Source organism: Urocitellus parryii, chromosome 5 (genome assembly GCF_045843805.1).
Source record: "Urocitellus parryii isolate mUroPar1 chromosome 5, mUroPar1.hap1, whole genome shotgun sequence".
NCBI lineage: Eukaryota > Metazoa > Chordata > Mammalia > Rodentia > Sciuridae > Urocitellus > Urocitellus parryii.
This window is the reverse complement of record NC_135535.1, coordinates 191,739,032-191,763,040: the sequence shown is the minus strand read 5'-3', so window position 1 is coordinate 191,763,040 and position 24,009 is coordinate 191,739,032.

Here is a 24,009-nt window from a genome sequence, read left to right as displayed (position 1 = left end):
ACCTGAATTGACAAGTCTGCAAGACTCTATACAAGCTCATTCTTTAGAGCATACTAAGCCCCCTCCAGGGAAGACAAAATAAAATCCTTAGAACCAAACTTGAATCCAACAACTTTCCTCCCAGAGCTCTTTGCAAACACATTATTTTACTGGAAACCTGAGAAAGCTAAAGTTGCTCTAGTTTGCCAGGAAATGGCCCATTTTCGTTCTTTTATTTTCTCTCCTCCTCCTCCTCCTCTTCCTTCTCCTTTTCATGGTTTATTTTTTCTTTTACTTTTACAATAGCAGTTACAAAGAGTTCATGAGTTATACCTGGGAACCATTTTTTGCTTCAGGATAACAAAAGACATCACCAAAGTGCACCCCTGAAATAGTCTACTTTTAAAAAATTCCCTGAGCTGAGACACTAAAGGGGCTTTTTAAAAGAAATAACAAGAACTCAGATTTATTCCTCTGAACATTGTAAAGTGTGCTCCTTCTGTGACAAAAGTTAAAGAAGCCTCAGGCTCTTATCTTAGTTTGTAACCTGGGGACAATGCCATTAAGGAAGTGCCTGCAGTCAATTTACTGGAACTCCTCCTGCAAGGTGCAAGCTCTCTCTGGTTGCTCCAGTCAGTCATTTGAAGCCCAGTGCAATTTGTGTTGTAGAGGAAAAGGTGAGGGCATGCTGAGCTATGGTAGTAAAATGCAGAGAGAAGCCATGGTTCACTGTAATCCCAGAATGTTCTTCTGTGGACTGAGCACACGTAGAGATAAATCAGATGAGTCCTTTTGGAAAGCCAGTGTTCTCTGAGCATCTCCCACGCCCACCATCCATGTCTTTCCCTTCCTAGGTAAACTCACTCACTCACCTGGTGAACTCTGAAGATCAGCAATGTGCTGTTTGCTTTGGGGTTTTCAAATAAACTTTTATTGTGTTCCATGAGGAAAAACAATAGCAACTGCTCATTATTGAGCATCTACTATGCATTGGGTCCTATGCTAAGTACCTTAAAGTAATTATTTTGTGTAATATTTTAAACTGTTAAATATGGATTTTACCACTGTTCCTATTTTGAAGATGAGGAAATTAAGTCTTAAAGATGGTATGTTGTAAAACCCACCCTGGAAGTCCATTCCAAATGCCATGTAAAGCCTAAGCTTTCAATGTACCATGGATGAGCTGGTGATGGGGGCAGACATCAGTGACTGGTACTTACTCATGTGCCCAAGGGGAGCTCCTTGGGATGTGACATCCTCATCCATTGAAAGAGAATTGTAAGATCTTGGTGAAAATGAAATAAACCAAAATCTGTCTGGCACATTTCCTACTATCAGGTAGATACTTTTGGTTAAATCTGAACTTTATAATTATCTTAAAATCAGACAACGAGTCACATTTGTAGCTCATTCAAAGGCATTTTGCTTCATTAGAAAACATTTTCCAAGTGGTTGGCCATTTATGCTCTTGAATTGTTTGAACAATCTTATCCATGAAAATACTGGAAAAGTACAGCTCTTTAGGCAAGCTGTCAGATGCATGCATCTCTAAAACTTACAGGACTTGAGAAGGAATTCAAAAAAGACTTCCGTGGACCAATGCAATTTTGTTTCTTAAACTGCAAAGTATAAGGATAGATGTTGATTGTTTGTCTTAATATAAATCCAGGCATATCTGAACTATTGCATAATAACATGATCTAACACCAACAAGGAAAACCCACTCATTGCCTCTAGTTTTCAGACTGAACATGGTTATACATAAATATTTTATTTTACTTTTAAAGAGACTACCCAGAGGCACAGATCCTCTCAACCTTGGGCTGAAATCCATTTATGGGCCAAAGAGTGGACATGATGTAGTTTATCATTAAATCACTCTCTGTGTCATGTGTGAGACTTGATTCTCTCTGCATACCAGAGAGCAGGAACCATATCTCAGTATTTTTCCAGTTACTCATGGCATGAAATACACTAAAAAGCCAAGACTGTGTTCAATGAAAGCAAAGGGTCTCTTAGTCTTTTCCTGTTGGATTTTGAATGCCGAGGATAGCATCTGACACTTAGGAGGTGCCATTGGTAGACATGCACATTAGTTGGCCTTATTGAGACTACGCATTATGACTTTGTAATCTGTTATAATTAAGGATTAGTTATTCTTGTCAATGATTGTCATTCCTCATGTTTCAAGTTTTTGCACTGATGTTAATTAAGCTTAGAAAAAAAGCAGCAGATGTAAAGGCATGGCTCGAGGCTAGAAGTAGCAAGATCATCATCAACAGCAATAATCTAAATAAAAATAATGACACTAATTGAGTGTTTACCATATGCCAGGCATGCTCTTAGTACTTTATGTATTATTTCATTTAGTCCTAAGGAAACAGGCATGTCTTCAAGTGCCCATTTATGGATGAGAAAAAATGAGGCTAACTTATTCAAGGTCTTAAGTAAGTTGCCAAGCTGGGCTTTGTACCTGGTGTTGGGTTCTTAGATGTCAGGGCTATATTCTAACCACTGTTCTTCTCTGATTCCAGCTTCCCATATTACAATCCAAGTATATCTACAATTTCTCTTAAAAAAAAAAAGATAGGAGCATCCCAGAAGTTTCACAGAGGGCTTGTTTAATTTCGGCTGGCATTTTTTTCTGATGGCATAAAATAAGTATCGATAAGTTCCATATCTCCTTTTGATATCATGGGAGGCAGTGTTCCATGGTGGTTAGATCAGGATGCTGATGCCAGTCAAAAGACAGAGGGGTTCTTGCTCTGTTGTTTAAAATCTGTGCTATTTTTTTAAGCACTACATAACATTTTAAAAGTTACATGCTATAGAAGTGGCACATTTTCTTTGTGTTTTTATAATGAAGTGAATACAGCAGATATTTAGGAGAAACTTTGGATCATTGTATTTTCCCCATATTTGTGTAATTCTTTCACAATGTAAATTGTCAAATAAAAATTATGTGATTACAATGACCATATTTCCAAACAAACAGACAAAAAAGAATAGGATCACATGGTCCAAAGATAAAAGATTTTGTTCTAGTGAATATTAATGAATACACTCACCTCCACCCACACACAGGTTTACAAATCCTTAAAAATGGATGAAGTTTTGCTTTCACTGAACCAGTCTAAATGAGAAGAATAAAATCATCTACAATTGCGATTGTCTTGGAAAAATCCAAGCTGTGTAGCCACGTGTCTATAATGCACAGAGCCTCTGAGGGAAGGAACCTTCTGTGTGTTCCACCCAATCAAAGATTTATTTGTATAAACATATTTTCTTTCTCTCAAATCTAGACACTCCATTCACGGGTCAACCCTTCATTTTGCCAATGACACTGTTTGTTCCTTATCTTTCTAGAATGATTGTTCCAAACTGTTCTCCTTTGTAGTCCTTAGAGAATTTCTGCATGATTAACATATTTATTGCCCAGCTGTTTGAGCTACTCTGCAGGACATTAAAGCTTTGTGTTGTTGAGTTTTCTCTTTGCATTCCTTTTCTTTATCTTTCCTTCTCTATGCTTGCTTCCCTTCTTGAATAATTAATTCCCAAAGCTCTTAGATTGGGCCAAATAAGATCAGTAGCTGAACTGGAAGGAAAGAGAAGACACAATGCTCAGATCAGAGGGTGAAGGCTAAGTGGGCTGAGGAAGATGTCCATGAGCCGCTGGAATAGACCACCAGGGTCCAAGCAGAGAGTGTTGGTGCACATACCTGTGGCAGGTGTGGGAAGAGTGTTGGAAGTCAAACAGTGTGAGTGCTGAGGATGTTCCTGCTGGGGTTGGTGCTCATAGTGAGCTGTATGTAGTGGGGTAAGGTGAGATTGGCAGATGTGAGAGACGTGACATTGGTTTGTAAATTCTTGATGTACTTGAGATTTTTTTTCAAATTTTTTTTGCTGTTGTGTGCAGTTTCAAATGAATGTCTCTGAGTCTATACCGTTCTTTGTTCACTCATTCCATTAGGATATGTCCCTAGAACTGGAACTTTTAGATGAAAGATATGCTTCCCTATTTAAAACAAAGTTTACCAAACTTCCTGGAAGGGGATGGATATTCTAGGCTTTTTCAAGGCTTTTATTGTTTGTTACTATTACTGTTCTTTATTGTTGTAAAAGCAATCATAAGCAATGAGTATAAACTGTATTCTAATAAAATTTTATGTAAAAAGACAGAGAGCGGGACATATTTGCCCATTAGTAAAATCAACTCTCATTTGACCTCATCTAAATGTGGAAATTCCATAGCATGACAGCATAATGTTAGCCGCCCCATGGCTTTTGTCATCTGAGATTTACCATCAATATCATTCTTGACTGTATTAACCTTCAGGCAGAGAAAAACTTGGAAAAAATTTTGTAGTGGTGCTTTACTCCTTAAAGTAGAAGAGTAATCAGCTTATCATGGATTTTATTTATCGTCTTAAAGTGGAAAAAAAATAAGACTACTGAGGGACACGAAGTACTGCTGGTGTGGTTTTTTAAGAAGGCATGCATGTGGGAGGGGAGTTTAGCATCTTCTAATGTGACAGGGATTAAAGTTTCTAATTTCTTCAAGGTTAAATCTTACTGCAGATCTTTCCCTAGTATTTTCTTGTGTGTTTTAAATGCACCATCTGTTGATTACCTGCTTTTTTTTTCTTTCTTTTTTTTTTTTTTAATCTCAGAATGGTTTGCATTTCCCATCTGATAATTTAGGCTTTAGGGCACAAGGGCACTTGTCTAAGGTAGGGCTGCTGGATATGGAGGAGGCACCAAGCAGCACTGTGCCTGACTCAGCCTGATGGATGGCTCTTGTGGACGGAGGGCTGTGGGTTGCTGAGGAGACTTCCAGGGACCCGTCCAGGTGTCAACATCCTTTATCACACTATCACCTAGCGGGTATTATTGTGGGGATTGGAGGCTCCTAGGGGAGGGAGGAGCTGCTGACTGGTAAAGATTTTCTTCTTTTGGTTTTCTATGGAAGTCCCATTCTGAAGGTGCACCAGGCTGAGAAAGTCAGTTAGATGGTTTTACTAGTAACTATAATATTCACTGCAAAAGGAACAGAAACGATGCTCATATAGAACCCGCTATTTGTTGACCACCATGCTAAACTTTTTACATGTATGAACTCCTTCAATCCCCACAATAGTCCTGGAGGACAGAGGCTTTTATAACTTCATTTGAGAGATGCAGAACACAAGAGCTATAAGGGCCACATAGATGTGAAAGTCGGGTCCAGGCAGAGTAAAGCACCATGCATTGGGGGGGGGGGGGCATCCAGTGCCATGCTATGGGGTCTGCACTTGATGTTCACAAATTTTCTACAAGATAGTTCCTATTTATATTTGCATTTGACGGATGATAGACCTAGGACCCAGAGATATTAAGTGTATTTCTAGATGGAACAATCACTAACTGGCAAAGTGAGTGTTTAAGCTCAAGTCTATCTCTACAACCCCAAATCTTAACAAATATCCTATACAGTTTCTAAGGTTAAAATAAGGAGAACAATGCCGGATCAGAATTAAAATACACAGCTCCAAGACTCAGCTTTTCTACTATGTCATCCAGGGACACTGGATAAGTCATTGTCCTTCTCTAGTCCTAAGTTTGGTCTTATATAAAATGAGAGAATTGGTCTTAGTGACAACAGTTTCTATTCAGAAAGCTACTATATGATTGTATGATGGTTTTTATGTCAAAATATGCATAAGCACATTTTCAAATTCTGAATTATCCAAGGTATATCAGTCCCCAGAACTTAATGTAAGTAAGGAGAAAAAAAAATTAGCTAAATGCTAAATACACTAAATTTAGCTCAATACACTACCAACTTAAATATAGAACTTCTACTGTAGAAGAATAAGCTAAGGACGATCTCTGACAGAAAGTCCTCAGGCCTCAATTTTCATATCTCTGCTGTGGTCACATGAATGGCGGTGCTTGTTGTCCCCTTATGGGGACCCCACACTTGACATACACGAGAGCTCAGAGTCTTTGGTGCCCAGCCACTTGCAAGTGGTGAACTGTGCTCCAGGTACTGTTCCAGGCTGAGCTCCCTGTTTATTCATCAGGGCACAGTAAGGGGTCATGGAGAGTGAGCGGACCACGCTGTTCACACAGACTTTTGCAGAATCCCACCAAGTCACAGTTGTTGAATCCCCAGGGTCATTTCCCATTCCTGGCCAAATGCAATACTGTGTCATAGAAAAGCTTTTCCTGGGTCTTCCTAGGTCTCTCATCTCACAGCAGTCTCTCTTCCTTATATCCCACTCCCTCTCCACTGCCCCCCACACCTCAGTAATATGTCTAAAGATCTTTTAATGGATTGTACTGTACTGAAAAGCAGAGCTCTTTCCTTAGATTATTTGAAATAGCACCTTAAACTTTTTTTCTCTCACTCTTTTATCATTATTCTGTTTCTAATGTGGTTGATTGACACTCATATCTTCTTTCCTAATAACATGATATAAAAGCAGAAAATTCCAGACAATGCCCTTGCTTTTTTCTTTGTATTTAGGCTATAAACATGTGATCTCATCCATACAATGGGACCCAAGAGAAAGTATACAGTGGTGAGGGTTGGAGAGATACAGGCAAAGAGATACCTAAGGAGATTTTTCTACTTTCTTTCTTCAGGCATGTTTAGGCAAACATGTGACACAGAGAGCACTGGCAGAAATTTTGTGATCATGATACCATAGCTTAAAGATTAAGGCCACCAGGCTGAAGATGCTAAGTGGAAAGACGGAAGCACTAGGTTGTGAATGACATGACTATGCTTCCGAAATAACCAGATTTGGAACTGTATGTTTTCATTGACATGATGAAAGTACTAATCTTAAAAAAAACTTTTAACTGATCAGAGAATTTCAGCTAAAAGCCTTTTGATACTTTATACAAATTCAAAATACCTACTTGCAAAAGTTTTATATCCCTTTTGTCTGATGTAAGATGTTTCTAACCTGTTTTGGCAGAAGTGTCATTTCAGAATAGCAGGTGACAATATATGCTTCATAATTAATGATGAGGGAAGGGAATTGGGTTTGAGATTGAACTGTCAAAAGTACACAGATGCTCAATGAAAATGTGAAAATGTGTCAGAGTTTTATTTTTTCCTCTGACTCTGTAAAAATTACTATTCTAATTAAGATAGAAATAAAAATTCTCAAGGTAATAAGAAAAAAATTTTGAGCACTTAGAGAAATTGGGGAGGGAACTCTACTGTCATACCTGAATCCAGGGAATAAAGAATGCCCTATCCCAGAATAATGTGTCTAGGCCGACTTTAGGGACATGAACCTCAGCCTCTGCCATTTAGTCAGGCTGGATGATGTGGCTGGCACAGGTGATTATTCAGATGGGCCATGGGAAAGGTACACGTATCTTAATTTGGGAAGAATTAGATTTTATTTTGAGTCTAGAGAAAACTAATTTATGAAATATTAGCCATACACTCGAATTTATATCCTCAAAGCTTTACCCAAATATCCAGTAGATGATAATTTATTTTGAGGGATATTTCTAAGAAATGTCAATAAAGATTGTCGTTTTCTTTCTTGACAGGAATTTTTATGGAAGTTTACCTCTGGGCCTTAATATGTCAATCAAATGGTGTCTTATAAATTATATATCTCCCTCCAAATGAGCTTATGCATGTTTTAGTTTCTGTTGGGGGCATCTCATATTCATAAAAGGTACAAAAATATCATTTGTTATCAGAAGAATTTTTTGCATGTGTTCATGGGATACTATCTATGTACTTATTTGCAGAATCTGCCTCATATACACATTGGCTTCCGGGCCCTTCTGTAAATTCCCTAGTAGTTGCAGTCACTCATTTCAAATATACTGAAGTATCACATCACGATATCCTCTGAATCCAACCAATGGTGATAGATTTTAGTAAAATAAATATCAAAGAATGTGTGTGAGACTGTGTGTGTGTGTGTGTGTGTGTGAGAGCGCGCGCGTGTGTGCAGGCTCATGCGACTGTAGGTGAGTTGCTGCTGTATCCCTCTGTCTGGGCTGCTGATTTGGGTGGCAGTTTTTGCTGCTTAATTGCCTTTCTTGGCGTGTTCCACTGCAGTGGAGACATAAACAACATGTGTCAAAATGTCTTCCTCCATAATTAATGAGGAATTAATTTGCTTTAAATGTTAAGACAAGTGAAAACCGGAGAACCTTTGTCTTAAACACTTATATAATAACAGTATTTAAAGTCAGAGGATCAGCATGTGCACTTGTAAATATTTTAGAGAAAGACTTGAAACTAGTTTTCAAGGTATGATTATTGTTTTCTGATGTAAAAAATATCCCCCCCCCCAAATGGCATATTCTGTCATTAAGAGATTGTGGTCCATCAAGACCAGATGTGAAATACTTGGCAGTTTGGATGTCCTGTTCTGGAAGATAAGTAAAAGACATTTTATTTGAGTATATTCCTAAAAGTATCAGTCTTGGATAGAAGCACATTTATATTTTTGATCATGAATTGAGGAGTTGGACTCGTTCCTGAATTAAAGACTTTTGAAAGATTCTTTACATAGGAACTTGATCCAAGACATTCCATGAATATGCAGTATGTTTGAAACTTCCCACACACAACTCCATAGGTTACTAGCAGTTAAAATCTTCTGCAGTTTGGATAAACATTGCCCAATGGTCCATGTGTTAATGGGTTGGTTGCCCGCTTGTAGCACTATGAGGAGCTGGTAGAATCTTCACCAGGTGAGACTGAGTAGGAGAAAGTTCATCTATTAGAGGCATATCCTTGAAATATTGGCATCTTAGCCTCTTTCTTCATTTCTTTTCCATCCTGGTCGTGAGATGAATCATTTCTCCATATATTCCCACCATGATACCCTGCCTCACCACAGGCTCTAAAAGACAGGACTAATTGATCATGAACTGAAACCTCTGAAATCATGTGTCAAAATAAACCTTTCATCTGTTTAAGTTGACTGTATCATGTATTTTATTACAATAAAGGGACACTGACTAACAAAAACGTCAGATGTTTTTTACTCAGTGATAGAGTAGCTAAACTTTTATGTCACTAGGTGGCAGGAATTCCTGAGTTATCTCTAACCATTGCAGTACTCTTTACGATTTTTCCTATATTTTATAGGAGTAAAAAATGGAGTACTTTGGAATACCCCCAAAGAGGTGGAGTAACTTATTTAATAACACCTTCTGCAAATAATGGTTTTATTTTATTTTATACAGACAAGTCAAGTATGTCAAGTTTAATACACAATATAAGATTACAGTGGATTATTTTTAAGTTATTGCTTCTCCAACTATTATGCTGAAGAAGTATGTTTCTATGATGAGTAATTCATATTTGGAGAAATAAGCATTGTGTGAAACAATGTCCAGAATATCACTGATGCTTAATAAACTTTAGATGAAGGATCAAGTGAATACAATGGCATTGACCTTCTGCTTGTGGCAGTATAAACCACTTATTAACATTGTTCAGAAACCAAAGACTAATATTGGAAAAATTATTTAAAATGTGGTTTGTGGAAATGCTTCATTCTAAAAAGCAGAGACAGGGAGAGAGATAGAGAGAAATCAATCTTCATTCTCTAATTTTTAGTGGAGGCTAAAATTATCCCTAGAGACATGGTTCAACTTTAGATTCATTTTTTTTTAGACAAAATCACCACAAAATTCTTTAAGAAAAGTCATTTGTTTTGAGGACACTGTAATGCTTCTTTGCCTTCCATCCCTCTTTGTGGGATATTTATTTTACAAAAGTAAAGTATTAAATAGAAACTTTCCAATGGAATAATGCTTATTTTTTTTCCAAAATTAGTACATTTTTAACATTTTTAAAGATTTCCAGGTAGAAAATAATAGGAAACCAAATTATTTAAGGAACTGTATGTAGCTTTGTTAATATGGATAAAATAAAGGAAGAAGTTCCTTGAAAGAAATTAAGAATCAACCTCATTTCAGTGGTGACTACCTAGTAGCTATTTACAATAATAAAAAAAAAATTAATCATATTTTGGAAAAATAAGAAACACCTAAGGAAGCATCTTCTTCAGAATTATTTTAACTCAACATTTTTGCCTAACTGAAAAAAAATAGCCAGGAAAATATTCAGCTCATATTTGATAAAATATTAATCTATGGCCTCAATAAAATTGTTAATATTTGTTACATAAAGTTAATATTTGCAATTTCTCTATTCAGCACTGTGGTTGAAGAATAAATTTATCTTGCTTTGGAATGCAATTATTTGCATTAGACGGCTGGTCATGCACATGAAACATTTATTTCTTCATTTTAAGACTGAGAATTATTTTTATATGAGATATGTGTAAGAATAATTTTACAAAACCCCAATGTTCTATTTTCTTTTAAAACTACCAAGATATGAGGTTTTTCTTGCTAGGTGAATCAAAATAAATTAGATAGGCTAATGTTTTTTTTTTTCCTTTTTACCTCGTCTATAGTAACAATGTTTCTTGAATATTAACCATATTTAAGGGACTGTAAGAACCGGAGCGAGGTGCAGGCCCTGTTCTCTTAGGGTTTCTGCCACTTGATCCCTTGCTGTCTGCTCTGGAAAGGGGGAGATTGTGTGCCAGATGCTGGGTTCTTCTCAGTCCTAGGTGAGAGGGATCTTACTGAACTTTTTGTCCCTTATTCTTGAATATTTTATTTTAGAATCCTACTTAGAAGTTTGTGTAAATTTCTTGGACTCTACTCAGGGAGGATGTTGGCTTTTACTTCTGAGATTTTCCGTAGACTGCTACAATGGAAGTCCATCTGCATTCTTTATCAGATTAGCCCTGGATCCACAGGGCCTCTTCCTGGTGGAGGATTTCTGGTCAGCAGGGCCCATGGCTAAGACCTTTGAAGCTGATCTGTGCACCCCCAACACAAGGGGGTCTTACTCTGTGAGGAATCCTCCCTGCCCCCTGCCTCCTGCCGCCCAGACTTTGAGGTAAGAGTTTGATTCTGTTCTAGGAAATGTCACTTTCGTTTCACTTTCAAGTTCCCATTTCACTTTCAAGTTCCCATGAGAGAGAGCACATGCAATAGGACAGCACTAAGTCATCACTGGAAATTAAAGGGCAGAAAGGGGACAAGTATTTTAATTTAGAGTAAACAGAAAATTGCTTGTGAATTAAAACCAATTAACAGCTCTCCTTTGGGAAAGAGAAAAATTATCTTAGAGAATAAAAGGATCATATCTTAAAAGTCATATTGGTTGGAAATCCTTTTTCCCTGCAAGGAAGAAAAATCCTCATTCTTCCTAAAGTGACATGTACAAAATGTATCAAGTACTCTTCTTCTCAAATGAAAGGAATTCCAAGGTCAGTGTTCCAAACTGGAACAGCAGCTCCATGATGTGTCAGGGATGGTCCTCTCATTCCAAAGTATCGATCGACCTTAGTGTTTTGGTTTTTTTGTTCTCATGATTGTCATCTCCTAGTTTTTGAAGGCTGCTGAGCCTCCAGGCCTCACACATGTATTCTAAGAGGAAGGAGCACAAAGCAGAAGAGGCAGAAACTACAACTTGGCCAGAACTGTGTCACATCAATATCTTCCTCCCATCTAGGAGTCATTGTGACTTTTTGCTTTTCATAGTTTCTATTTTAGAGGTAATGAACAGAGAGGGTGGTTGAGAAGTGTTGAGATGAAAGTGTTTGAATGTTTTCAGCTCATGTTTGACAAGTCACTGATACAGTACAGTGTGATTTGGTGACTTCCATGTGACTTGGCACTTTTTTCCCCTTTAATATCTAGTAAGTTTCCTTACAAAACTTATCCTTGATTTCCATGGGGTTTTTACCTTTCTTCATCTTAGTTGATTTTCTGTTGCTGTAACACAATACCTGATGCTTAGTGGTGTATAAAGAAAAGAGAGGTTTATTTGGCTTCAAAGTCCAAACAACATGACAATGGCATCTACCAAGGTACCCCTGGCTGAGTTCCAAGGTGGAAAGGGAGGCAAATGTGTGCAAAAGAGACCAAGTACGTGGGGCACCTGGCTTTCAACACCCTGCTTTGTGGTTACTGTTTCAGTCCTGGGAGATCTAACCCACTAATCGCCTCTTAAGATGGTGCCCCATGACCAAAAGTATCCCTGAGAGACATCCCCACGTCTCACCACTGTTATGTTGGGGACCAAGCCATCATCAGACTACAACATCAATCCAGAAGCTCATTCAGCCTGTTTGGTAAAAATCATCAAAACAAGCCATTTGCAGTTTTGTGCTCTTTATTTCTCTGATGGACTTTTGGCCATAATTCTCTGTAGTCTTCATTTGGGCATTTCTGTTCCTAGAGCTACCTTATATGCTCACCTTGGTAGCAAAGCTTTTATTGAGATTGACTCAGAAGTCTGCATTATTAGACAAGGACCTCTCTCTGCTTACTAATTCCTTCCTGTTTGGCTCTCCCTGAAAGTGACAGTGTGAGATAGTGTAACTGCCAGTCAGACCATCCCCGAGGTGCAGGGTCATGAATGAATTCCTACCTTACCTTAGTGCAATGAAAATGTCCCCCACTCTCCTTCCTATGGAGGTGCTGATTCCAAGCCCACTTCTTAATCCATGTTATCCTTCCAGCCTCCCTCTGTGCTCTGCGTGGGTGCATAGAATTTAATTAAGTGTATTCCACCACTGGCTTCCTTCTTTCTTGTATTTGAATAACAGTGGATATCAGAGGACACTGGGAAACAGCATCAGGAAAGGATTCTCTGAGAGGTTTGATTCAAGACTGGGTGCATGAATCAAGAATGCAGGCGTGATCCCAAAATGATTGCCATTATTATAAAATACCCAAATTATAAAACAAGCTCATGATGGCATATGTTGAATATATTACAGAGTTTGACAGGCACAATTTCTATGTTTACTTGCTCTACATAAAGATTCCTGTGCGTAGAAGTGGAAATCAATAACTCGGGGCATGCATGCTGGAGACAGCCTTCTTCCTGCAGTGAGAAGTAACACTGTGCAGACTTTCTATAAACACCATCTTTCTGAAGTGTTTGATTAATTATTCATTAAGCAATATTTTCATTGATGAAGTATGCATCTTATTTCCTTTATCTCATTTTTGGTCCATAAATTTAATTGTTGGGTTTAATTATAATCACTTTATAATTACTGTATTTTGGCATTAATTATATCACATTAAGCCATTAACCATTATTCAGCAGAGAACTAATCAAGTCAAGAACACACAGAGCCCACAGCTTTACCTGTAAACCCTGTTCTTCCCTCCCTCCCTTCCTCTTTTCTTCCTTCTCTCTCTCTCTCTCTCTCTCTACTGGGGATTGAGCCCAGGTTTGCTCTACCACTAAGCCACATCCCCAGTCCTTTTCTTTTATTTATTTATTTTTTTAAAATTTTGAAACAGGGTTTTCCAACATTGCTCAGGGCCTTGCTAAGTTGCTGAGGCTGGCCTCAAACTCATGATCCTCCTGCCTCAACCTCCCAAGCTGCTGGGATTATAGGTGTGTGCCACCATGCCTGGCTCTTCCCTCCTTCTTTCAACACATTTGAAATGACTTCTTGATGACTTAGTTGTTCTTGATGACTTAGTTGTCACAGAAGCACACGACACCCATGACTATCTTGTGGAGCCTGATTTCCCAGATAGAACCTTTGCTCTCTCCTGCTATTGTTCTAGACTTCTTATTCATTACTCTTTCCAGCAAAAGTGGCACTGAGATTTTTCGGTGATGTTCCTTGACTTCTTGCCACACAAAGTTAATTTCTGTGTGTGTCATCTCAGATACAAATTTTGCTAAGTTTAAAAGGTGATTTTTTTATTATCTGCATCTGACACTTGTCAGATGAGCATTATGTAGCAGAAAGACGATAAGATTTTATTCAAAAAGATTTTTTTGTTATTGTTCTGGGTTCAATTCACCATTCCATTCTAGGTAAAACCCCTTACCAACCTGGGGCCTTAGTTTCTGTATCTGTAAATACAGGGCATTGGACTGATTACTATCTCTAATCATGCAGAAGCACTTCCAGAAAATGCTATCCTGTCTTAATTGCATAAAATCGAACTAATTTACTGCTAAACTTTGTGTAAATTAAGGAAAAAAAATCCCTCCATATTTCAACTGCTGAAAAAAATGTAATAAATACATATCTCTGCTTATTACAAATTTAGATGTCTCTCTCCTCTGTATTTTTTTTTTTTTTTTGGTATACCAGTGGTGCAACTATAGGTAGTGAACATAGGAGATCACATTTATCAGTTAACAGCTGAACAAGGATTGACAGCTTTACAGAATAGGCATCAATGTGTACAAGAGAAAAAATGAAATGTGAGGTGGATGAAGGGGAGTGTTGATGAGAGGTGGAGCAAGGGACCAAGTTTGACAAACACGTGACAAGCAGGATTCATTTGGTGTGCCAACCACGATCGATAGTGGCTGAATGTTGTGTTGAGCAGGAGTTGGAGGTTCCACCTAGACTGTGGGTCAGTGTCCCATGGGTGTATATGCAGATGTCTGACATGGTGGGAGGAGAAGTGGTGTCCTCCCTGATTGAGTGCCAGCTGACTGTCCATATAATACCCTTCATAAATGAAACCTAACCTTTTTCTGAGCAAAAGAGAAGACTCAGTCCGACTTAGTGTAAGATCATGCATATTTCGAGTAGAGGGAATGTAATGAGCACTAAGGTAAATCAAGAATTCCGGTTCTCATTTTCCTTTCTAATTTATGACTGGGTTATATTTGGGCAGCTTCATAAAGTCACAGAAGATCAGAGCTCTCTGGCTTCACTTGAACAACTCCAGGGACAGAGAGTTCTCATTGCAGGTAAATTATAGGACTATAATTTCCATTCCCTTGTCCTGGCCCTGTCTCTTCAGGACATGTAGAATTAGGTCAGGTCCTGGACCACAGGGCAGCCTGCTGATACTCCAGTCCACCTGACTCCCTGCTGGAATGCAGCCCCTGTCATTCATCTCTCCAATGTCAGGGCAGAGACCTCCTGCTCTGTTCTGCGGGGGCTCCTATAAATCTCAGTTGCTCTTAAAGCGTGACCCTGAAATCTCTGTTCCAGAGGTGACATGAATGATACCAAGGTAGGGCATATATCACTAATAATTTTTAAGTTAGCATCAACATTATAAAGTTCTTACTACATTAAAAATGTATATTTTAACTAATAGACTCAAATTTTCAAGTCATTTCAAAATAGTTACTGATTTTAAGACCAGTAGCTGTTTTTGCAAACTGATTTAAAATGCATCAAATATCACCTCAAAGCCACCTCACTTTTACTGAGGACCTTCTTGTACTAGTTTTGCTTAAGATGATTCTTTTCCAACATGATTCTTTGGCTAGGCCACACATTAAGTCATTTATGAAGCAATTTTTTATCATCACATTCTCTTCTCTACTTTTCAAATATGCCCCATTTTAAAGCCTAGAATAGATCATAAAGCTTATGTGTCCCTCATTTTCCCATTTGTGTATAGTGTAGGTGTTAAAATCAAAATGCTCACCACAGAATACAAGAAAACTCTTTTCTACTTCCCAGTTCCTCTCCCAAGAGGTAACCAACCCCTTAGTTAGCTATGTAACTGTATGTTTATAAAGAATGCATTACGATGGTTTTAAAAAAGTTTTTATTTTGTCAAGTTTATACACTATCCTTTGATATGCCATAATAATACATAAAGATGTACTGTTGTTATAAAACACTTCATTCCTATTTCCCCAATACATTTTCCCAAATATTTTTAGTTGTATTTAGAGTGTGTATGTTGTTCATCACAGAATCACAATTATATTCTTACAGAAAAATTTTTTATTGAATTAATATCTGTTATTGGGTTTAACTGACAATCTTCCTATAACTACTTCTATTGTCTTTATCAAATTCCTGTTGATCAATTTCTCCCCTTTACCCACACATATTTAATATTTGATCCTTTTTTTTTTTTTAAACTTCCACAGAATCCTGACCTCAGGAGCCTCTACTCACTCTAATGTGGATTAGTGGGGTTTTAGGTTTGTTTCATGGCTGATGTTTTCTAGTTTCTGTATCTTCTTCTTTATTACTAGATGTCTTTTATCTTAGTAGGTAATAGCTCTTCAGTAGATTCCTGAGAAACAATATATTGGAGCCAGTGTCAAGTCATTGTACACATGAAATGCTTGTTTTCATACTTCATTGAAAAAGAAATTGATTATATACCTTTATGCTTAGACTATTTTTGTTTCAAATTCTTTGCTGCTTCCATTGAGAGGTAGTGTCTATGGATCCTCACTGAATCTAGGCTTGCCTTCGCGACTCACCTGCCCAGTAGAATGTGGCAAAAATGTTCTGTGAATTCTGACACAGAAGTCACTAAAAACCCTTATGGTATCCACCTGGTCCTCTTAAAAGTCTTTCTCTTGGGAAGCAGTACCCTGACAGTAGCCATGTGAAAATTCTGCAGGAAAAGGGAGGTGGGTGGCGCTCTCCAACTGTTCCAGCCACCAAGACCAAATGCCAGTCGTCTCAGTGCAGAGATCATCTTGAACTTCTCTAGCTTTGTAGATGGGATGGAAGAAGAAAAAAGAAACTCATTCAACAGGACACACTAAGATCCTAGACTGATGACACTAAACCACCTTCCCCAGCTAGTTTTAGAGGTTTGACCTCCTTGGCAAATGTCACAATCATGCTGGGGAGAGAGGAGCCATTATTACTATGTCCTCACATAAACTTGTAGGCACAAATCCACAGTTATGGGACTTAAACCACTGAGTTTCAGGGTGGTTTGTTACTCAGCAGTTGACTGAAAGCCTACCAGTGTAGACTTGTAAGGCTGTGACCGAGAAGGTTGATATCCTTCTTAATTCCTGCTGTTTAGATTTTGAAACAGGCTTTAGGTTTTCTCATTTTTCTGGAATAATTTAATATTCTGAGATTGACCTGGATTTTTTTTTTTTCATCTTGTTCAATGTACCATGGACTGTTTCAAACTGGGAACAGCCTGAAATGCTAGTTCAGAAAAAAACTCTCGGATTAGTTTTTGTTGTTCATTACCATTTCAAATTAGAAAGACACATTAACTTTTTTATTCCATCATGTCAGTTTGTAAAAGAAAATTATTCAAGTCCATTTTTCCTTGTTTGATCTTTTGCGAATACTGTTCTCATGATCATAATTATAGCCAAAGAGCCAACATCCTGTATCAAACTCATTGCCGTTTCATGTTTTTATTTCAGTTCTCTCCAATTTTTCCCTTCCCTTGACCCAAATCCTGTTAGTCAGCAAGGCCTAGCTCAAGTCTTGGGTGCTTAGGAGGATTTCCTAATTGTCAGGCCATATTCTTATCTCTTCTTTCCTGAATTCCCAGGGTTACTATTTCATATTTGTCTGTCATATGCATGGAAGTAGGCAGTTCTAGATCAGTGCTGCTCAGAAGAAATAGAATATAAACCAAGCATTGAATTAAAATTTCAAGTAGTCACAATAGCTAAGAAATACATTGTTTGGATTAGATATGGAATATTCCCCCAAAAGTCATCTGTTGAAGATTTGGTACCTAATACAAAGTTGGGACTTTGGGAAATGATTGGATTATGAGGGCTTTAACCTCATCAGTGGATTAATCCAAGTGATGGATTAATAACCTGAATGGACTATGGGGAGGGAGATGGTATAAATTGTAAGTAGGTGAGGCATGGTTGGAGGAAGTAGGCCAGTGGGGTGTGCCCTTGAACACTATACCTTTTCTCTGGCCCCTTTCTCCCCTGCATGTCTCTTGCCTTCCTGGTTGTGATGAGCTGAGCAGCCTTCCTGTGCCATGCTATTCTGCCACAATGTTCTGCATCCCCTCAGGCTCAAAGCAGTGAACTAGTGACCATGGACTGAAACCTCTGAAACCATGAGCCCAAATAAATCTTTCCTCCTCTAAGGAGTTTTTTCAGTTATCTCGGTCTCAGTGATGAAGGGTTGACTGATACATGAGCAAAATTAATTTTAATTATGTATTTAAAGAATCATTTCAATTTATTATTTGTATAAAATATTAATGGGAGGATTTTAATTTCTTTTTTAATATGAAGTCTTCAAATTGTACTATATATTTTAGACTTATAGATTGTCTCATAATATGCTCTGGATTGTGCCCTTTGCATTGCTTATAATTTAGCACAAGTTAAATACCTTTACTTGGTTACTATAGGAAGTTGTGCGACTACTTTGTCATGTTCTGACACTTGAATTTTTTTCTTTCCTAATTAATACTAGCACAGAAACTGCAAACTCTTCATCAGCAATGGCATGTATTTCTTCAGACTTGTTTTAATTTGTCCAATCATATTCTGTATTCCTGGGTTTTCTTGTACCACTCAGTTTATAGAATGCTGTAAACAATATTTTGGGCATTTGAAAATGTTTTCTCTCTTTCTCATTTCTGTCTCTATCTTACTTTCTTATTTCTTTCACCTTGTTCCAAAAAAGTATTGCAAATTACTTAAACAGCATAACATAAAAAATATGTGGATTATCTTGATATTTGTGGTAATCAGAATGTTTTAGAACTTATAACTTTGATTTCATAAATAATGGAACATTCATCTAGGTACTTTCTACAAAAATGACCAGTGGCATTTTTCTTCTCCAGAATAAATTGCACCAATTGCTTCAAAATATTCTTAGGAAATATTTGTAAAGATTCCAAACTAAAGAAGTCTCCTTTATGAATTACTTAAAAATATATGTGAAATTATTGCTCATGGTGATTGTAATACATTTGGCCTCAGTGAAAAACTCTTCAATTGACATTAATGCTCTCACTCAGCTGCAGTCTTTGTTATTGTACCTTCTGTATAATATGGATGCTATCAAACATACCAGAGTGTGCAAAAGGGATTTATTTCTACTGGGCTTTTTGAGCAAGATGAGACTTTGTAAGTGATTCCATTCTAACTTTTAACTACATTTTAAATTAAATGTACTTTTAACCGTAGCTTTAAAATATCTCCACACTAAGTAACTAAAATGTTTTAATTTTTAAAGTAATGTGTATTATAAAAATGCACCCAAAATGCTTTTGGACAGGATCATTAAATGTTCTACTTATATAATTTTAAACTCATTTAATTGCACTTTAATTTTATGGAGTTTTGGAGTCCTAAGGAACATGATTTGATTGCAAATTGTCCAGGTCTCATTTTCAAGCCCTTTATCAGAAGATTTGTTTAAGTAAAAGGAATTTACAAAAAGTAGAGAACTTCAATAAGCTACCTAATTAAGAGCCATGAGATACAAACTGCTGAAGGCTAAAAAAAAAAAGGAAGAGGTTAATTTAATCAAATATCAGTAATTGGTGGTGTGGGGTGGATAAAGAGGAAATACTAATTTGCGCTCACCACATTGGAGGATTTCTGCTAAGATAAAATATCAATTTCCTCATGCGTGAATTCTTGGCAGATTGCCCCTTCCAATAACTGTATTTTGGAGGATGTATTTTGTGGTACTGAAAGGGAAGGGAGATTTTTTATTTTCTGGTTATGAGAGATAAAATGAATCTTCAGATCTCTAGATATATATATTCTCAAGCAAAATTGATTTTCTCTCCTCTTAGTCCATTTGGACCATGTGCCATAACAAAGGAGGATACTTTAAGAAAGTACCATGGGTTGAGTGGCTTACAAACAACAGAACTTTATCTCTTGGGGCTTTGGAGCCTGGGAAGTCTGAGATCAAGGCACCAGCTGATTTGGAGTCTGGTGAGGGTCAGCTTTCAGGCCTATAGATGGTCTTCTTGCTGTTCCCGCAAATGGAGGAATGACCAAAGGAGCTCTCTGGGGCATCTTTTATACTGGGGGCTTCCATTTATGAGGGCTGCGCCCTCATGATCTGATCACCTCGAAATGCCCTACAGGACTTGCAAAGGTTTGAAGCCAGGCAGTTTGAAGAGAAGGTTTGAACTATTTACTTCTGGGTAGTTGTCGATCATGTAAAGAGTTGAATATAAGTTGTTACTAATTATCATTCTAAAAGTTAACCACTAATTTATATTTAATTCAAAGTTATGTATACATATCACATTCACTTATTTGTATTCTGATACAGATTTCTAGTTATTAAAAATATAACAAGTTGAATTAACTCCTACTTGTCCTAAAGGTCTCAGCATAGATGCCAACTATCTAGAATAGTTTTCTCAAATTTCTTTAATGTAAGATTACCTAGAATTCTTGTTAAAAAATTAACATTTTGGTACCCTGACATCAGAAGTTCTTATTTAGAAAATCTAGAAGTTAGAACCCTGAAATCTGTCATTTTTTGTGTGTGATACCAGGAATCAAAGTCAGGGGTGCTTTACCACTGAGCTGCATCCCCCCAGTTCTTTTATATTTTATTTTAAGAGAAGGTCTTACTATGTTGCCAATGCTGCCTTCAAAATTGCAATCCTCTTGCCTCAACCTCCAGAGTAGTGGGGATAACAGGTGTATACCACTGCACCCAGGAAAGGATGCAATTTATATTTTTAATGAGCCATCCATGGGGTTAAGATACAGTTTGGGAAAAAAAATCCATATGGGTTCTTTCCCTGATACTAAGACTCCTTGGCTGGCCCACAAAATGCTCTCAAAGAATCTCACATTTAATCCATTAGAATGCCTTCACATGCTGTGCTCATTTTCAATCTTTTTGACCTTCTTAACTTTGAGGTCTTCAAGAGTGCTTGCATCCCTCCACTGAGGTATCTCTGATATCTTCCACTGACCTTTGACACAGCAGATCCTCAACAGCTATGTGCTGAAGAAATGACCTTTAGAATATGCAGAGTGATAGAATAATGAATGACTAGGAGATGGTTGTAGGATGTGCAAAGTAATAAATCATTTTTAGATAACTGGATTTAGCATGCCTGATTGTGTCACTTAATTGCATGTGTAGAGATAAAAACATTATGTGTTTTTTCCTATGGTCAATTCTTCATAACTATCTCAACATAGTGGCTTAGCTTTCTCTTTAATTCTCTCTCTGCTGATGTTACCCAATTTAACTTTTACTTTTAAATTAATTTTCCCAACTTTTATTTATTTTAATAGAGTTTCTCAGCATGCTCATACAGTAAACTACAGTTTTACAATATTTTTTTTTGTATTATACTCACTGAAAATACATACATTCTCTTTAGGAGTTTCATTGTAAGAGTCAAGAGTCTAGCATGCAGCATTTGGTTATTGTCCTTCTTGAACAGGAGACTGAGCTTTAGACATTTGCATTACTGTCTTCTACCCTAGTGTAGAACTTGATCAATGATGCATCTATATCCCTCAATTTAGCAAGTATTTTATAGTATGCTAGCATTATGCTAAATACTAGAGAAGAACAAATTAGCAGGTAGAGCCCTTTACTATTTTATACAGCATTCTCCCATATGTGATCCATTTTTTTTCCTACAACAACCATTTGAACTAGGTAGAACACTTAACTTAATCTTTAGTCCTTTTAAAAAACCATCAAACTTCAGAAGTAGAGTGCTTACCTAAGATTAAACACCCGACTAGTGACTCAGTTGGGACTGGAACCCATTTCATAAAATTTGAGAGGTAATGCAATCTAGGCTGCCTCTTAAAGAACACATTCGGTTAATTCAACAAACATTTACTGAGCAAATCCCCAGCGATGGGTAGTGAGCTAGGAACTTGGGATTTAAAATGAATAAGAAATTCTACTTGCCCTCAAGTAACTCAGATTATTATAGGAAATAGATTTGTAAACAAGTACATTAAAGTTAACATGGTAAGTGATAATATTAAGGTATGAACTGAGTGCAGATTATAGAGGAAAGAGCAAAACTTGCTCAGGGCTATCAGAAAAAGTTTTTTTTTTCTAGTTCTGTTATGGGCATGAAAAAAGATAATGCTGTTATGGATGCCTATATGGTAGAGGTGGAGCGTGTAGGAATTAAAATACTTCCAGGAGCAAGGAACAGCCTGGCATAGGCACAGCATTATAAAAGACCCAACTTGCTTAGGGCAAATGAAAATTTCAGTGTTACTGGACTGGGGGCCAGGCAGGGCAGGTAAGTATGTGGGTGATTCTACCAAACGACATGAGTCATTTTTATTTAAAGGGATTCATTGATAACCTTACTGAGGAAGAGGACTGCTTAGTCTGTATTATTCTTAGCAGTTTTTCAACCCTTCATGTGTTTCTCTGTCTCTGCACAAAGAAACCTTTAAAAAGAAGTTTTGTCACCATGTTTTATAACTTAGCTTGTCTTTTGGAAGTCTTACCCCAACTCCAGACAGCTTAGCAATATACCCCTTGAACCACATCTTCCCATAACCTGCATAGCCATTAATTCAGAATCCTGCGAGAGGTGATGGGGGATTAAGACAAGACAAACATACACAGAGAGTAAAAGGTGGGGCCAGGTGGGTACTGTCCTCTGATGGAGGAACAGTGACCTAAAGCTGGCTCCACATGTTTATTATATAGGTTTTATCATCAAAAGGTTATTTGGGAGGATGTTTCTGGATAGCAGGCAGGCTTGAAGGCCACAACACAGGTGAGACTTTATGGTTTTCTTGCTATGATCAGAATCTTCTACCCTTAGGAGTCAGTGTCTGTGATTCAAGGTTAAAACTGAAATCTGTGGACGTTTGCTCAGAGAGACTAAAGGCTGGCATTGCCAAACAACTGGGAATATTAACCCTGTACTTTTGCACAGGGAAATGTTAACTCCATATTTTTGTACAGGGGAATCTCAGTGTAAGTGTGCCACAACCACAAGATGATCGGATACCTTGATTCACAACATCTGGCATTTCTTTCTGTTATTTAGAAATATATTTTAGTGCTTCTAATATCTTGGTATCCTGGAAGCTGCTCAGCTGGTCCATCAAGGTGCCCTCAAGAGGGTTACTGGAGAGGTGAGAACAGGAAAGGTACACATGGCTTTGAATGATGAGTTAAATTGTCTGGATTTACTTATTCAGAACTGGGGAAACTACTATGCAGGGGCCTGTGAGGACTGCTTTTTAATTCTGAAGAAGCTGTCTCTGGACGTCACATCTATTGGTTAGAATGATTATAATCAGAGCTGGTGGAAACGGAAGCACCCAGAGGGAAGACCAGGGAATGGAGGAGGCCAGGGAATGCATGGGTACCATCGCTGTATCTTAGCAAGGAACACCTGAACGTAAAGACATCTTGAGATAAGACCAACTGCATTTAATTGATGTATTGTGGGGAATGAAGGAGGAATTGAGGAATTGAGAGCCACACCAAGGTTTGTAACTATGGAGACTGATCAGCTATTACATGATAAACACAGGGACAAAAAGAGTAAATTATGGACATGTGAACTTGGGTGCTAGTGATACCTTCTCTAATGGGTGTATTAGGTTTGAGGTGCCCCTGCAATATTGAGGTTCAGGCATCTAGTATGTCAGATGTGATTCCAGGTTTAGCCTCTCTTTGGTAGATGAGTTGACATTTTGAAATGAAGTCAGTTCTGAAATTGCCTACTAGAGGTCACCATTGTGGTTCAAAATAGGAAAAATGCTGTGGCTACTATTAAAAAATAGCTGTTTATACTTCTGTGTACATAGTGAAGTGAAGCGTAAGTAAATGAAACAGCCCCGCTTCTGTGATGAGTCTTGAGGAAGAAATTCATTTTCAAATGATCCAAAGCAAAATGTATAAAATTGGCTACGAAAGAGAAAGTTAATGACTCTTCAATTAATTAAAGGATACATAGTTCAGGCTGAGATTATGGCGAGCTGTCCTTGTGTGTATGGTTCAAGATTAACATTGGCTGGGCAGGAATTGACCAACTACAGTCCATGAGCTAAGAATCAAACTTTAGGTTGTTCCCAAACCTTAGTACCTCCACCATAGAATTGTATGTAGTTCATTTCTTTATTTTTACTTACTGTTTATAGCTTCAAAATTCTCCTTGCTTGTTTTTAAGATTTGATCTTAGCTCACCTTCTAATCTGTTGGCTGTAGGAGTAAGGTACAACTCACTAATTTTGACCCTAGGTTCTTTCTGAGAATGTGACCTGGCATTGTGAGT